The sequence below is a fragment of the Octopus bimaculoides genome, chromosome 19, assembly GCF_001194135.2.
Source record: "Octopus bimaculoides isolate UCB-OBI-ISO-001 chromosome 19, ASM119413v2, whole genome shotgun sequence".
NCBI classification, from domain to species: Eukaryota; Metazoa; Mollusca; class Cephalopoda; order Octopoda; family Octopodidae; genus Octopus; species Octopus bimaculoides.
Window position 1 is genome coordinate 45,419,544 of NC_068999.1, and position 6,805 is coordinate 45,426,348.

Genomic DNA, 6,805 nt, shown 5'->3' on the forward strand with positions numbered 1-6,805 from the left:
CTTCTTCTTCTTCTTCTTCTTCTTCTTCTTCTTCTTCTTCTTCTTCTTCGTCTTCTTCTTCTTCTTCTTCTTCTTGTTAAGAGCATGGGAAACTAACCCCAAGATTCTGAGTTCGATTCCAGGCAGTGACCTGAATAAGAACAACAACAACAACAACATCATCATCATCAAAAAATACTTTAGAAATAAGAACCCAGCTTTGAAATTTCCCCAAGACACCTGATGAAGGCTGGAGGGTATATCAGCTGAAATGTTGTGTTAACGACAAATAAGATGAGGACAAATATCCGTCAAATGTAAATAATGTACATAATTCCTCATCTCTTAAATATAGAACCATAACCCCAGTATTTATTTTATCAATCCTGACTGGATGAAAGGCAAAGTCAACCTAAGAGTAAGTTGAACTTCATACGTCAGAGGAGATGCCACTAAACATTCTGTGTGACGTACCTATGATTCTGCTAGTTTGCAGCCAAACTGGGAAAATAAAATGGTTCATTCAGTAAAATAATGATAATGCGAAAATTTGTGTTAATAAAATGCTTTATCTACCATTACAGTAAGTGCTGAGATTTAGTAACCTTGATAAATTAGTTGTTAGCTCCAGTATGGGCATTCCCCATTAGGTGAAGTTGGGAAAAGAATACAGTATATTTATAGACATATATAGCCTTAGTTCAGTGTTTTTTTGTTTTTTTTACATTATTATTTTGAGAGGATTCTTTGATTCAGTTTTGCACAACAATCCAAAGATTGGAAGAATATTTCAAGGATGAGGTGCTGATTCTTTCAGTCAAAGACAAAAGTACATCGAGTTAAGTGAAATGATTCAACTGGGAATCAAAGCTGCAAAGCAGTCGTGTCTTTCTGGGAGCTTACCAACCGCTCTACAACACAGATTAGTAAAATGACTGCACTTCAGAGCATATTTGATGCACCCCAACTTCAGCAATGCTTATTCAAGAGAAAAGTTTTCAGTGCATTAAAGCATGTAATATTATCTTATGGAAGGTCCAACTTTGCGTATAGGACCCAGGGGAAATTCTTTGAGACATTTTTGGAAAAGACATGCATTATATATGCCATGAAATATGGTGAATAACTTTTATTGTTGATTAAAACTGTATTGCGTGGAGGTGCGTGGCTCAGTGGTTAGGGTATCAGCATCATGATCGTAAGATTGTGGTTTCAATTCCTGGACCAGGTGACGCATTGTGTTCTTGAGCAAAACACTTCATTTCACGTTGCTACAATCCATTCAGCTGGCAAAAATGAGTAACGCTGCGATGGACTGGCGTCCCGTCCAGCTGGGGTACACATATGCCATTGAAACTGGGAAACCGGGCCAATGAGCCTTGCTAGGCTATAAAAAAAAGGGCACATTTACATAAATAAATAAAAACTATACTGCAAGCCCTAGCAAAAAAAAATACGTTTATTAATTAGGTTGTTGTTATTTGCTACAGAAATCTAAGACGAAATCTCCTTAGGTGTATCGTTAAATCTTACACACCACATCTTAGTTTATCTGTGTTCAACCTCCTGTTTTCGATTTATTTGTTCTTGTTTTTGTTTATATTATTTCATCTCGATCATATTCACTACAAATTCAGCCGTGTCACTCTTCCGATTTTTTCCTGTTAAGCTGCAATCGACCCGACTTGCATTGAGTCAACTAAATCTAACTGCCACCCCCACCCCCACCTCGGTGCCATGCAAGGACGAGATGCTGCCTGTTTTTTTAGATGCTCCGTCTTTTCCATATCCATTATCCTACAATCGAAACCCATTTATCGATATGTTCTTCCAAAAGTCAGCAAGGTGCCCCCCCCCCCTCAGTTATTCATTTCCTCTTCCGTTGAACTCTGACTTGAAATTTTAATTTGCTACAAGTTTCAAATAAAAAATCAATAGGATGAATCTCTCACCCCCATATCCCAATTTTTATATCTTCATCTCTGTATTTCTTCTTGTTCTCTAACTCTCCGTCTGCTATACTATATTAATTTTTGTTTAATCTCCCTACCTGACTAAGTCTTTTTTCCCTTTCTTAATCATTTGTCCCCTTTAATTATTTATTTATTTATTCCCCCTCTTTGGTTGCTTGTTAAGAAAAACAGGGGAGCCTCTACGTGGTTTGCTATCGACTCTTTAGAAATAGTAGCTAAATCCCTTGCAACTCCTGTCTTTATTGCTTTAATGGAAATCTCATTCGCGAAGAAGCATTCTTTCAATTTATGATCAAAAATTGAAAGTGAAGAATTATTGTGAACAATTGGCATAAATTTAGCAAAACAAAAACAGAAAAAAAACTGAAATTTGGTAAAAGCACTTTTTCAGAATAGCAATCTATATATCTCTAAACAAGAGATCCTTGCCAAAATTTTTTGAAAACAAGAAAAACTATCAAAATTGAAAAATTCGTGACTAAACAAACAAACAAACAGCAGTTATTTTAGTTTGTGTCTTTTGTCTTGCATCATGGAATGTTGTTAAAGTTTAAAAAATTTACTTTGTCCTAGAACTAACTTTGTAGAATCTTATGCCATATAAACTTTTGATGTTAATCTCATAAGAATAATGTTATAATTATATGAAATCTGTTCTTTGGAAAATGGTTTGGCTTCTGACAAATATAAAAGGAGCAGACCAAACAAAAGAAATAATGTATGGTTGTTTAAGTAGTTAATGGCACTGGAATTCTTAATCTCTTTTAATGGTTTGTTGACCTTAAGACACTGAGGCAGCAGTCGATCCAAAACCTTTGCCAGACATTTAAGAATTTAGAGAGAGAAAAAGAGAACAAAATAAAGGTCGGATAAATTTTTACTATTACACTGTGTTACTTTGAAGGTGGAATATGTTTTTTTTCTTATGGTTTTTGATGTTTTGATGTGTTCTGAACAAATCTGATCATCAAAACTGTTTGAAATCATGAAATCACTTGTTCTTTAGGTAACCTCTTCCCTGTAAGTGAGGTGGGTGATTCCAGCTGCTGTATAACCCCAGGTGAACTCAAATTGACCAGTCTTACAATATACTGTCAGCCAAACGATGAAGTGTGATCCACAAGATTGCTATTCCCAAATATACCAAATTTCTAAGACGGCGAGCTGGCAGAAACATTAGCACACCATGCAAAATACTTAGCGGTATTTCGTCTGTCTTTACGTTCTGAGTTCAAATTCCGCCGAGGTTGACTTTGCCTTTCATCCTTTCAGGGTCGATAAATTAAGTACCAGTTGCATACTAGGTCAATCTAATCAACTGGCCGCCCTCTCCAAAAATTTTGGGCCTTGTGCCTGGAGTAGAAAAGAATATACCAAATTTCAATGGTTCCAGGCTCAGTCCCACTGTGTGGCACCCTGTGCAATTATCTTTTACTTTAGACTTGGGCCAACCAAAGCCTTGCAAGTGGATTTTATTGAAGGAAGCCAAAAAACACCTGATATATATATATATATATGTGTGTGTGTTTGTGTTTGTCCCCCACCATTGCTTGAAACCCAATGCTGGTTTGTTTACATCCCATAACTTAGCAGTCGGCCAAGAGAGACTGATAGAATAAGTACCAGGCTTAAAGATAAAATAAATAAAAAATAAAAGAACTGGGTCAATTCATTTGACTAAAAATTCATTGTGGTGCCCCAGTATGGTCGCAATCTATTGACTGAAACAAATAAACGATATAAAATATTGTCCCTGAATACAACACCTGATTTTTAATGTACACACCTGCAATACCAAACCAAAGTAATTTACCGTATTTACTGGTGCATAAGCCATACTAGTTTATACTTAATTTCAACTGCAAAAAACAAGTCTGAACATGAAGGGAAAACATTTTGTATCAAGATTTAATACTAAATTAAGGATGCAATTTACACATGAGTAAATAAGAATATTCTGGTTCCTCGTTTCGCATGGGTGACTAACTTACCACAGCACCACTTTGCTGTTACCATAAGCCAATACTTTAAAAGGGATATAGTCTTTTATTCTTTTGTTTGTTTCAGTCATTTGACTGCGGCCATGCTGGAGCACCGTCTTTAGTCGAACAAATCGACCCCAGGACTTATTCTTTGTGAGCCTGGTACTTATTCTATCACTTTTGCCGAACCGCTAAGTTTTATATTATTATTTCATTCTGTGACTTTTGGATGTGTCTGTCATTTTAATTGGTTGTTGTTAATATTTCACTCACATCGTTCATATCCCTGGAAAAGCTATGAATGTCACTTCTTCGTTATCTTTGTATTTTAATTACAAGACAGAATTTTTTTTTATAAATATGTTAGTGAACAACTATGTGTTTAGGTGAATAGTTAACGAAAAGTCTGCTAATTAATGGCAAAAAAAAATATTCTAAAAAGCAGTTATTTTGTTTGTTGTTTTGTTTAATCTGTGGAAACGACATCAGTGGATTAAGATTCTTGTTTACTTGCTTCGTTTAATTTTTCATTCAACATCCGCTTTCCTTGCTGGCATGGGTTAGACGGCTTGACTGGAATTGGTAAGCTGGAGGGCTGCACCTGGTTCCAGGATTTCTGCAGTTGGGTGGTCTTCTTAATGCCAACTACTCTGAGAGCGTAATGGATGCTTTTTACGTGCTGCTGGCACAAGTGCCATTTACAGAACACCAGCAACGGCTGTGACAATGGTGCCATTTACACAATACTGGTAATGGCCAGTGTTTTTATTTTTCATATTTTGCTTGTTTTAGTCATTGGATTGCAGTCATGCTGGAGCACCACTTTGAAGGGTTTGGTCAAACAAACTGGCCCTTGTACTTATTTTATTTTATTTTATTTTATTTTATTTTATAAAGTCTGTCTCTTCTTGCTGAACTGCAAAGTTACGAGGATATAAAGAAACCAACACTGGTTGTCAAGTGGTGGTGGTGGGTGGGATTCACCATATCGACCCTGCAAAGATGAAAGGCGAAGTCAACCTCGGTGGAATTTGAACACAGGACATAAAGACAGATGGAAAAAAAAATAGGCCTCAACTTAAGTCGGTTTATCCATCTGTACATCAGCGTCGGCAAACATATTTAAAAGCATAAAAATTTTAAAAAAGAGGAAAAACACCTAAAAAACAACACTAAAGTAGAAAATTAAATAAAGTAGATGTGAAAATATGTACAAACCATTTAGATTTATGCTAATAAATGTTTAAAAATATTTTTTCTGTGTTACATCAATTTTTGAGTTAAGTCACACGTTTTGGAACCTATTACTAGAGTGAGTTGAGGTATTGACTGAATTAACCAAAGTCTAAATGGATTTGTCAAATAGGCACCACACTTCATCCGTTTTTTTTTTCTTCTGTTTTTTTGTCATTCTTTTCTCAAAAATTTCTTTAGATTCCTATGTTTTCAATAATGGAAATTACGCTTTTGAGAAACAGAAAAAAAAAAGGGAAAAAGGTTCATTTAATTTTTTCTTTTTTTTTAACCAAACCTCATTTTGTTGCCTTTAACTTGTATTTTTGAATTTTGGAATTTTTTTTGTTAGAGATGGGTGGGAATTCGACATCTGAAAATATGGTGACTATGATTCCGAAAAAGAAATTTCTTCCAAAATTTCAATGCTAATTTTTATTTTGAATTTGTGATCATAAACTGAAAGAATATCTTCTGTATTTTTGTTGAGAGAAGTTCATAAGATTTAGTGACATTCATGCCTTTACTCAGCTTAACAACAGCAGTGATGTAAAACTGGGGTCCCTAACCACCAGGCTGCAGACCAGGACCAGAAGGTGAGTGGCTTAGCGGTCTGGGTATTTGGCTCATAATCGTAAGGTCATGAGTTCATTTCCTGGCAGTGTATATTGCGCCCTTGAGCAAGGCACTTTATTTCACATTGCTCTTGTTCACTCAACTCACAAAAATTAGTTGTACCTGTAATTCAAAGGGGCCAGCCTTGTCACATTTGTGTTATGCTGAATATCTCTGGGAACAACATTAAGGGTACACGTGTCTGTGGAGTACTCAGCCACTTGCATGTTAATTTCTAACGAAGCCCTGCCTTCCTAGAAGCAAGTCAAACAACTGAAAGAGGAGAAGGAGGAGGATGATGATGATGACGAGGAGGAGGAGGAGGAGGAATGAGTGAAAAGGAGATGCTTAGGCTGAGGCGATATAGAGACCAGCTAGCTCTGAAGAGGCCATAGTAGCAGCAGTGATACAAAAGGCAGATGGAGAGAGAGAGAGAGAGGGAGGGAGGGCAGTGATTAAAATGTGATCTTTGCCTACATGTTCCTCCTACAAAAGATGGCCTTCACCTCATTGAGAGAAATTGATATTTGAATAGCGTAGGAAAACTCCATCATTGTTGACTTTCACTTCCATTCGTCCATATATATATATAACCTCTCTCTTTTACAAAAAAAACTGTCATTCTACCTTATCAAAAGACATCGATATCTGAATAGTTTTGGGTGGTGGAGCTTGGTGGTGTCTTTATATTCTATAGTATCCAATTCCATTTGTCACTTTTTCTGGGCTTGAATCCCATTAGAATTAATTTCTACTTCTTATTCATCTCCCCCACCACCACCACCACCACACACTCATGGCCACATAACACCTTCAGCACCCCTCCCTGTTTTTATGTGTAAATAAATATTTTACATTTTACTAATTTATACATACTATAAATCATTTGATATTTAATATAATATTATATAATTTGCATACAATAATATAATAATATTATGAATTCATAGCGTCCCCCAATCTGAATGCTAAAAGGTTAATTTAAGGGAGATTTGGCTGCTATTGTTACCAGGTCAAGCAACT

The 6,805-nt window shown here is 36.0% G+C and overlaps 1 protein-coding gene across 2 annotated transcripts in view; it reads left to right on the forward strand.

The window, feature by feature from the left end:
* The window catches only part of LOC106882954 (LHFPL tetraspan subfamily member 6 protein), a 314,434-nt gene that overhangs the window by 31,683 nt on the left and 275,946 nt on the right, over nucleotides 1-6,805 (forward strand). The window lies entirely within an intron of this gene.